An 11,040-nucleotide genomic window follows, 5' to 3' on the forward strand; every position below is an offset into this window, starting at 1 on the left:
TGCCAGGGATGCTGTACTCTCGCTCTGGTCCCTGCTCTCCCATTTTCAGTCGTGGTGCTTGCACACATCTGGTTATGTGTTGAGGATTGCACACTCTGTTGCTATTCCAGGGTCCCACACAGCAGTGTTGCTGGAATCACAGTTGATACGTGTGAGTGGCACTGGGGGTCAAACTCAGGGCCTCATGCTTGCAGGGCAGGTACTTTTAGTCACTGCAGTGCCCCAGGCCCTCTTTATCGTGACTTCCAGTAAAGCTAAGCTTATAGATGTGACTATATTATGTTTCTATTGGGTAGTGCTAGATTGGATTTATTTTTTAACTAAGTTCTCATTTTATAGTCCCCCTGGGACTGCCCCAGTTTACTGCCTGGACACAGTTTTTGGGGGACAGAGGAAGAGAGACAAAGACTCCCAAGGGTACTCAGAAGCCAGGATGGCTAAAATTTGGGACGGAAATAGAAGTAGAATAAGAACCCTGTGGGCTAGTCCAAGCTGACATCTCCCCAGTATTGGGAATGGTATTTGGGAATGTAGCACTGATTTATTTGTACATACACAAAGTCACTTTGTTTGTTTGCTTGACGGGGGCAGGGAACTGGTCAGTGGTCCATGGCGATGATTATTAAACAGTGTCCTTAAATAGTATCCTTCCGTGGACATCAGACTTGTTGAAAATATTATCTGCTCCTGGATTATCCAACAGACTCTCACTCTTAGGTTTTAAGAGCTTGAGTTAGTAAAGTAGGATATCCCTGAAGCATTGGCCCTAAGATGGTGTGGACTTTAACCATGACTAACATTTAAAAATACATATTATATACATATTTTTAAAGAAGTGATTCTAAGTACATTTTGGGTAGTTTGGGGGCTGGAATGTGGTTCAAGTGGTAGAGTATAATATGCCAAACATGCTGTGTGACCCTGATTACGGACCCTCCCCCCCCCCACACACACACCAAAATAACTGAAGAACTCTTTATTTGGGGGCAGAGGGCATACCTGGTGTTGCTCAGGAGCTACACCTGGAGGTGTTTGGGACGCCATGTGCAGTGGCAGGATTTGAACTACTGCAGCAACAACCACGTGCAAGGCATGTGCCTTCACCTCTGTGCCATGTCTCTGGCTTTCCAAAGGATTTTTTTCCTACATTTCCCTTGTGAAACTGGCTGATAAAGAAACTCATTTGTAGGTTGTCCTTTGTGTATAGACAGTCAGGCATGGAAGAATCACTTCCTCCTCCTCTTCCTAATCTCTTCCTAATCTCTCATTTCCTTGCTGCTGTGATTCAGGACTTGGCGTCAGAATCCTTCCTACCATCACATCCAGGCGTCTGCTCACCGTGAGTCTTCCGTGCCGCTCACAATGGAACTTCTTGGTCCTATCTGCCTTACGTAGCATATAATTGGCTTATACTCAGCAGCCCCCATGTTCAGGGGTTTCTGACTTGTAAATGGCAAGTACCTTTCAGCCTTACCTCTCTGTACATATTCTCTGACTGTTTACAGTGACCGTTGTCACTAATTAACCCCAAAAGAGCTCCAAGGAGAAGTAATTGTCACTATGACACAAGGAAGCATTTCCTGATGGCACTGGGCCAGAAGCTGTTCCAAAGCACGCTGTCACGTGCTTAGTTTCCCTACACCCCTGAATTCAGATAGGATTTTCCAACTTCATTGATAAAGAAATTGAGGCTCAGAGATAAAGGTGCTTTGCCTGAGATCATACAGTCACCTAGCAGTAGATGGAGATTTTATGATTATCCTTGAATATCCTTTGCCAATTATTTCCTCTTTGTATTCTTTTCTTTCCACACCTCTTGGCTTTGGCGCGGAGCAGCTGGCCCTTTGGGCGTCCTGCCAGCTAGGGGTGCCATCACTTCTGTGCGCAGATTGGCAGGCCTGTCAGTGGAGGTTTTCTTTTTCTACTGGAGAGAGGCACATTTTGCTTTTTCTTCTCTTGATTGCTTTCAGATTTGAAGCACTCTGAATGCCAAAAATCCAGTGAGTCTGTAGAAAATTGAGAGGTTACAATGGCTTGCTTTTCATTTTAGATTAATTTGGTAGTTGGGTCAGAAAATGAAATGTGATTATTTTACTTGATTGAAGCAGGTAATTGTGAAGCCAGAGGAAAACTATTTTCAAGCTAATTGATGATATTGATTCACTGGTATTTTTGTTGCTTTGTACTAGAGAACAGTCATCATAGAAAATTAGGAATAGATTAATCCAGCATATACACAGCTACACATATTCATATGGTACCTATATAATTGTTTAATTAATATGGTCATATTAATAAGTTTGAAATGATGAACTTAAACAGGTGAAATATTTTCCTAGTGAGTTCTTTTAACAGCACTAACTTGAGACCCTTTAAATATAGTCTTTGAATTTCTCACCCAGTGTGCCATGCCAGTTCCCAGCGAGACCTGGTGTGAAACCATTGGGGCAGTTGCTTGGCAGAGAGCCGAGGGCATGCATGTCTCTCCCCAGGGCAGGGCCCGCTCTCTTCGTGAGGTTATGCTGTTGAAGGTGGTGCACGTCGCCAGTTTCAGGAGCCCTGAGAGAGACCGAGCTACAGAAGTGGAGCATCAGAGCACCAAATGGGATTGATCTCTTCCTCCCTATTTCGTCCCTTCGGTCATTTACGTAGCTTTCTGACAGCACGGGCAGTGCCAGGGCCAGTGCTGTCAGGCGGCAGCACAGGATGGCAGAGTACCTCGAAGTGGAGACACAGGTGGCCTTGGCTGCTGGCCCAGCGTTTAGAGGGGCTGTTCTCATCAGGGTGTGCTTGACTCTGCTTCCGCTGGGTGCAGGGAGCTGGCTGTTACCTGCTACTCAGGGCTGTTTCTTCATGGGGTGGCTGTATGCATTATATGATTACAGCCTCCATAAGAAATTAAAGACTTTTGGAAGTTAAAAGAGATTTAAATATAATATGAATCCTTTACCTTAAAAAGTGCTCACATATTGACCAATAGATTGCCTTTCTATTTTGATGGATTAATAACTTGCTGTTGTAAAAGGCTATTTCTAGCAAGTTTGAGGAAAAATCAAATCCATATACCCCAAAGCAAAAAATAACATTGTTATATGGATTATCTGATCATTGAAAAAAAAACAGAAGCATGATTATTTTTTCTTGACTCATTCACATCTGTTACATATTTTCTGTATTCAAATACATCACAAGTGGTTTTGTTCCCTGAAGAATGCGTTCAAAAGTTTAATTTTTTTCCTTAAAATTACCTGCATTCTTTAAAGTTGCATTTTATAGTTAATTAATTAGAAATCAGGGGCCGGAGTGATAGCACAGCGGGTAGGGCGTTTGCCTTGCACACGGCCGACCCGGGTTCGATCCCCGGCATCCCATATGGTCCCCTGAGCACCGCCAGGAGTAATTCCTGAGTGCAAAGCCAGGAGTAACCCCTGAGCATTGCTGGGTGTGACCCAAAAAGCAAAAAAAAAAAAAAAAAAAAAGAAAGAAATCATTGATATTAATCTATGAAGACCATAATATATCTTTTTTTTTTTCTTTTTGGGTAACACCCGGCGATGCACAGGGGTTACTCCTGGCTCTGCACTCAGGAATTACTCCTGGCAGTGCTCAGGGGACCATATGGGATGCTGGGAACTGAACCCCAGTCAGCCGCGTGCAAGGAAAATGCCCTACCCGCTGTGCTATTGCTCCAGCCCCGACCATCACTGTAGCACTGCCATCGCATTGCTCACCGATTTGCTCGAGCAGGCACCAGTAATGTCTCCATTATAAGATTCATTGTTACTGTTTTTGGCATATCAAATACGCCATGGGTAGCTTGCCAGACTCTGCCGTGTGGGCGAGATACTCTCGGTAGCTTACCGGGCTCTCCGAGAGGGGTGGAGGAATCGAACCCGGGTCGGCCACGTGCAAGGCAAACGCCCTACCCGCTGCGCTATCACTCCAGACAGCCCGACCATAATATATCTTACAACTTTTAGTATTTTTTTTACTAAAACAGAATTTATAGAGGCCAGAGAGATAATGCAGGTAAGTGTGTTTGATCCCTAAGGCATAGGGAAGGCTAAGCCTGGATGAGACAGGTGAGGAAGGAAAAAAAGGCTTAGGCTTGATGGTGTGAGTCTGCGGGTGTCTCCAGGAAGTCTGTGCTAGGATACCTGGGACCACTCTACCTGCAGGTGACAGTAACATACCCCTTTACACGCAGCCTGGGCTGTTTCCAGCCAGGAGCATCCTCTTTGTAAAACAGCTGTTCCCTTTTCTTTTTAAACCTTCTCTTTTAGACAGAAGCTCCCAAGAGGAAGAGTAATGGCACACAAAGTGACTTACAATGAAGGATTCTTCCAAAGCTCTAAAAGCAGCTATTACCCAAAATAGGTATCCAACATGTTCATTTATGACTTGCCATAAATACCGGCTCCAGTAATATTATCTTCGGATGGGGAGTTGTTTGAGTCTTAGAAACTTGCAACATCATAAATATCTATAAATGTTATTTTATCTGCTCTTCTGGTTGTCTCTTCCAACAGACATCTGCCCAATTTTAGAAGTTCTCATGTAAATACATGAATATATTTGTAGAGAAAAATGGAAACAGAACAAAATGAGGTCAAGTATTAACATTTATTCCACAAATATTATGATAGTATATGAAATTTTAATGAGTGGCCAGAGCGAACCCTTTGTGAGTATGATGATGTCTTTATTGTCACCAGTCTGAAAAAGAAAGGGTGCCTAAAGATGGAATGCCAGGAGCAGACAGAGTTAGAACTTCTTTACGCCTCTAGTTAATGGCGTCTGTTTTTATAAATGATTAGGTTGGCATCCTGAAATACTAGACCAGGCACATTTATAAATAATGCAGATTTATACTGGCACTTTAAGACTAATAAAAATATGGCATTTCCCAACACTCAGTCCCCAGTGACACTTTTAGGCCTGTGCCATAAAAGAAATTAATTCTGCTGTGGTGTTGTTCCTCCTACTGTCACTGAAAGTCATTTCTGTAAAAATAAGAGGTTTGGCTCTGGTTCAGTGAAGGTGTAAATGACCTATTTATGGAAATAAGTTAACAGTTGCTCTTCCCTCCCATTTCATTTGGGGAAGAAAAAAAAAATCTGCCTACGGGCTGGAGAGATAGCTCAAAGGACTGGAATTCATTCTGTTCCTGGGGGGTCCAGGTTTGACCCTCGGGGGCACATTGTTCCCAGAGCACCATTGGGAATGATCCCGTTCATTGTGCCAGGTGTAACCCCATCAAAAATATGACAGGGTGTTTTCTGTGATTTTTCTCTTTCGCTGAGTCTGAAATCTTTCCCATATGGCCTCCAGGAATTTTTTCAACTATTTGGGATTCTCTGGGGGAACTTCACTTGTGTTAGGGGTTGGTGGGTAAGGGGAACACACCCTCTGTGCACCTTGTGCCGTCTCCCTGGGTCTCTAGCACATTGGGGGGGTAGGGACAAGATTTGGTTCACATTCAGAGCTGATCAGGAGCTGCTCTTGGCTCTGTGGTGCTTGGGGGGGTCCCCTATGTGGTACTGGGAATCGAGCTGGGGTCAGTGGCGTACGGGACAAACGCCTTACCCACTGTTCAATCTCTCTAACCCTGTGAGACGTTTTAGATATTTTTCTAATAAGTCTAATCTAATGTACCATTTTATCTGTGATACTCTGTATGTGCATGTGTGCGTGCGTGCGTTGCTGTGTGTGTGTGTGTTGTGGTGCCAGGAACTGAAGCCAGGGCCTCAGACATAAAAGGCAAGTACTCTACTGCTGAGCTACATCCCCAGGCTCTGTGACATTTAATTTTTTTTTTTTTTTTTTTTTTGCTTTTTGGGTCACAACCCAGCGATGCTCAGGGGTCACTCCTGGCTCTACACTCAGGAATTACTCCTGGTGGTGCTTGGGGGACCACATGGGATGTGGGAATCGAACCCGGGTCAGCCACGTGCAAGGCAAACGCCCTACCCGCTGTGCTATCGCTCCGGCCCCAACATTTAATCTTTAAAAAAAAAAAAATCAAACAAAACAAAACCTATATATATATATCCCTTATATCTTATCTGTTTCTTAAACCTTAAAACATGTTCCTTTTTCCCCACACTCCTACCCCTCCACCCCCAGTGGTAATAGCTCCAGGACCACTTTGGGTAGTGAATACCCGTGACCAACATCTTTTAAATGCCTTTTCTGGGAAGATTTTTCCTCTCGTCCCAGTACCAGTTGAAACTGAGCAATTTCTGGGCCCTTTTATAATGCACAATTGGACTAACAAAGAAAGAAGACAAGAGTTAGAAATATTCACAAAAAAAGTACATCCAATAGCGCTCAAAGGGATGTGGGCAGACACGCTGCATTTTCTGGGGGGTTGGACTCTGAAGGTGAGGCACAGTGAGCTTATTATAGAACCTGCTTGGAACTCAACCATTTCTGAGATAAACACCCTTATTCAAATGCCGCAGACACACTGTTTCCCTAAACAGAGAAACTGGAGGCCCAGCAGTTTTTATGCTGGAGCAAAAGATTGGGGTCAGAACCAAAGTTTTAAAGACTTTTTATTGAAGAAGTTCAAAGATGCATTGGCCAGCAGCCAAGAGTGGTCTGATTTGTTTGCATTTCCTCTGGGAACCCACAGCAAGTGAAGAGTTGGCCAGCACAACTGTGAGGGTCACCCTCTCCCCGTGGGCCTTTATTCCCCGAGTATTTATAAGGTGGGGGAAGAAAACGGAAAACTTGTGCCCTGAAAAGGCCTAGTTCAGCAGCTCAATCCAGTTGCAGTTCTTTTCTGGGTGAAGGGGCATACACTCACACCTCACATCCCCCAGCATTAATTAGTCCACAGAGGAGATCGACATCACTCAGAGGATGAGAAGGGGAGCGAGAAGGAGAGGGAGGCCAAATACTAGCACTTCTCCATTCTCTGCTGATGGTGGAGGACCCACCCAGGGTCAGCACAGCACTCATGCGAGCTCATGGGCTGGTTTTCCCTGCTGCAGTTCTTGGAGATGTTCAGTTTTACCAAGACTCCTGCGAACCTCTTGTTTGTTGTTGCTACCACACTAAGAAAGTTCGGGGAATTGTTAACTAGATTTGATCTTAAAAAAGGAAAGAAATAGAGCTGGTAATTAGGAGAATTAGAAAAGAAGTGTGGTTGAACATACACACCCTTGCTTAGATATACACACAGCACGAAGGCCCCCTCTGCTTTCTCTGGGATTTTCGTCACATATTTAGAAAATTTGGGTTAAAAAAAAATGTGATAGAGTACTTTATTGTGAAAAGATGAGGGGGTATTAAAAAGGTAAACCCCTAATTCTAGACTGATAAATCCTGGCTTCAGGCCTACCTGTTTCTGAGCAGCATTTACAGCCTGTCAGTGCCCCCCCCCCACCTCTCTCTCTCTCTCTCTCATGCACGCAGGAAAGCTGGATGTCCTACCTAAGTAAGCATGATAAGACATAGGCAGACACCCAAGATTGAATGATGTACCAGAGAGAACTCTTGAGAAGACGGACGGAGTAGGAAGTACCAGGATTCTCTCTGTCTCCCCAGCTAGGAAAAAAAAACCACTCCACTAGCAGAATCTGTCAGATACAACTATTTTAAAAATATTGTCATCTGTTGACTAAGGCTATCATTTCCAGGGGAGGTCTGAGTGGTTAATTTGGGTCAATTTTATTTCTGAGCATAGTAGCAACTACCCAGTGCCCATTCCCAGCCGCATGTCAGTCAGCTGTGCGTGTGTTCTGAAGCGGCTTGTGCAAGCTAGCATGAAGCAGGGGGCAAAAAGTACCCCATCCAAGCAGTGGGAGGAACCTCTGCTCAGATCACCCATTGCTGCATCTGGTCATCCTGGTTCTGATAAAGAGACTCATGATCCAACCTGATCATTGTCGCCTCCCTTTTCACACCATTGACTCCTGGGGTACCGAAAGGGTCTGCATTCCTCCCTTCACATACCTTTTTCCTCTTGAGAATTCATATGAAAAAGTACAACATTCATATGAAAAAGCATTTTTCATGGAGAATAAGTGACTGTGTATAACTGGGAAAGAGGAGACCTGGAAAGACCCAATGACTTGGGCTGATCTTTGGCACAGAGACAGCCTGTAACAATGATGAAATTTAAAAAAGCAATAAAAATAAGAACAAAACCAGACAGCTGTGGGGATGGAGAGAACCTGGCAGCCAGAGTGACTACATTAGGAGATTGAAATGTCTGGGTTTCATCTAAAAAATCACAGGGCATATAATGAAACAGAAAGGTGTGGCCCATTATAATATTTTTGATGGGTTAAGAAAGCTTCATTGGCAAAAACCGGGTAGTTGGAAGATGGCAAACTCATGTCTTCAAAGCAACTGTCTTCAGTATGGCCCATTTAACACATTGACTTGGGTGCTGCAATTTGTGTTAATTGAGCCACATCCAAGTATTTGCCACTGGTGGTAAATGTTGCATGACTATATTAAAGGAGGGGGAAAAAAACAATAAATTCAAAGAAAATTTCCCCGAAAAAGTTCAGAGGACTAAAGGAAGATGTAAAGAAAGTCAAGAAAATGATGCATGGGCAAAATGGAACTACCTACTTACCAAGTAGATAGGAAAATCTAAATGTAAACCCAAAAGAATTTCTAGAGCTGCAAAGTTCAGTAACTGAAATTCCAGATTCATCAGAGTGATTCAAAAGCATCATGAAGAGGGCAAAAGTATCAGTGAACTTGAAAATAGGACAGTGGACAAGTCCTCAAAAATAGGCAGCACACAGTCACCAACCAATGGATCAACAAACTCACAAAGGAAACTAGAAGATACCTAAAAATGATGAAAACAAAAGCAGCATGACAAGATTTATGAGGTGCAGCAAAAATAGTGCTAAGAGAGAAAGGTATAGCTACAAATGCTTACATTAAAACAAACAAAAAATACAACCTAACTTTACAATCCAAGGAACTAGAAAAAGGAAAAAAAAAAGCAAAACCCAAAACTTGCAAAAGGAAAAGAACAATCAAAATCAAAGCAGAAATAAGAGTGTAGATAAGTAATAGGGAAAGCCAATGAAACAAAAACTTTACTTGAAGATATCAATAAAATTGACAAGTCTTTTATATTTAAAAAATGACACCACTAAAATCAAATGAAAATGGAGAACATTACCAATTCTGTAGAAATATAAAGAATTATAAAAGTACTATGAAAGCTAATCATTTAAAAATTGGATAGTTTAACAATACCCATCAGATAAGGGGTTGATATCAAGGGTATATAAAGCACTGGTTGAACTCTACAAGAAGAAAACATCCAACCCCATCAAAAAATGGGGCGAAGAAATGAACAGAAACTTTACCAAGGAAGAGATACGAATGGCCAAAAGGCACATGAAAAACTGCTCTACATCACTAATCATCAGAGAGATGCAGATCAAAACAACCATGAGATACCACCTCACACCACAGAGGCTAGCACACATCCAAAAGAACAAAAGCAACCGCTGTTGGAGAGGATGTGGGGAGAAAGGGACCCTTCTACACTGCTGGTGGGAATGCCGGCTAGTTCAGCCCTTTTGGAAAACAGTATGGACGATTCTCAAAAAACTAGAGGTTGAGCTCCCATTTGACCCAGCAATACCACTGCTGGGAATATATCCCAGAAAAGCCAAAAAGTATAGTCGAAGTGACATATGCACTTATATGTTCACCGCAGCACTGTTTACAATAGCCAGAATCTGGAAAAAACCCGAGTGCCCTAGAACAGATGACTGGTTGAAGAAACTCTGGTACATCTATACAATGGAATACTATGCAGCTGTTAGAAAGAATGAGGTCATGACGTTTGCATATAAGTGGATCAGCATGGAAAGTATTATGCTAAGTGAAATGAGTCAGAAAGAGACAGACATAGGAAGATTGCACTCATCTGTGGAGTATAGAATAACAGACTATAAGACTAACACCCAAGAATAGTAGAAATAAGTACCAGGAGGTTGTCTCCATGACTTGGAGGCTGGTCTCTCATTCTGGGCAACTCAGAGAAGGGAACACCAAGTAAAATGTGATTGGAGGTCATGTGGGGGAAAGATGATGCGGGCCCAATATAGACTAGAGACTGAACACAATGGCCACTCAACACCTTTATTGCAAACCACAACACCTAATCAGAAAGAGTGAACAAAAGGGAATACTCTGACATAGTGGCAGTGTGGGGTGGGGGGAGACAGGACTGGGGAGGGATGTTGGGTTTACTGGTGGTGGAGAATGGGCACTGGTGAAGGGATGGGTTATCAAACTTTGTAAGGGAGAAACATGAGCACAAAAATGTATAAATCTGTAACTGTACCCTCACGTTGACTCACTAATTAAAAATAAACTATTAAATTAAAAAAAAGTGGATAGTTTAGGTGAAATGGAGAAGTTCCTAGAAATACTAAGCCTACCAAGACTAAATCAAGAAGAAATAGAAAATCTGATTAGACTTGTAACTATTAAGAAAGTTAAAATCATTGTTAAAAATGGATTCCCACAGAACTTGGAGGAATAGATCTCAGGAGCAAATCCCTTTGAGAAACACTTCAGATCAACTACGTTGAACAACTCATCACTACAGAGAACATTGGGTTGATCGGTGTGTCTGCATTTTTGTGGGGGAATAGCTAATAGCTTCTCTTGTAGAAGAGGAAGAGGAAGGTCTGAACTTTTGTTGCTGCCTGAAAAAATAAAGTCATGTGATGTGATGTAGAGGACCAAGCAGGGGGAGGGGCAAGACTTTGGGTGACCATCTCCCCTGTGCTCTTGAACCCAGTGGGATCCTAAGAAGGGATGGGCCATTCAGCTGTCCCAGGATGGATGCTGAGATTGGTCTCTCGGTGCCAGACAGGCCGAGGACTTCTCACCACATCATTACATCATCAGTGCTGACCCTACAAGTCAGAGTCCAGCAGAGGGGGAATCTTTTTTTTTTTTAATTAAAGAAAATTTAAGATGGACCATTTGAGATGGACCATTACAAAGCTGTTCCTGATCAGGTTTCAGCCATGCAGTGTT

This window comes from Sorex araneus, chromosome 3 (genome assembly GCF_027595985.1).
Source record: "Sorex araneus isolate mSorAra2 chromosome 3, mSorAra2.pri, whole genome shotgun sequence".
Classification (NCBI taxonomy): Eukaryota; Metazoa; Chordata; class Mammalia; order Eulipotyphla; family Soricidae; genus Sorex; species Sorex araneus.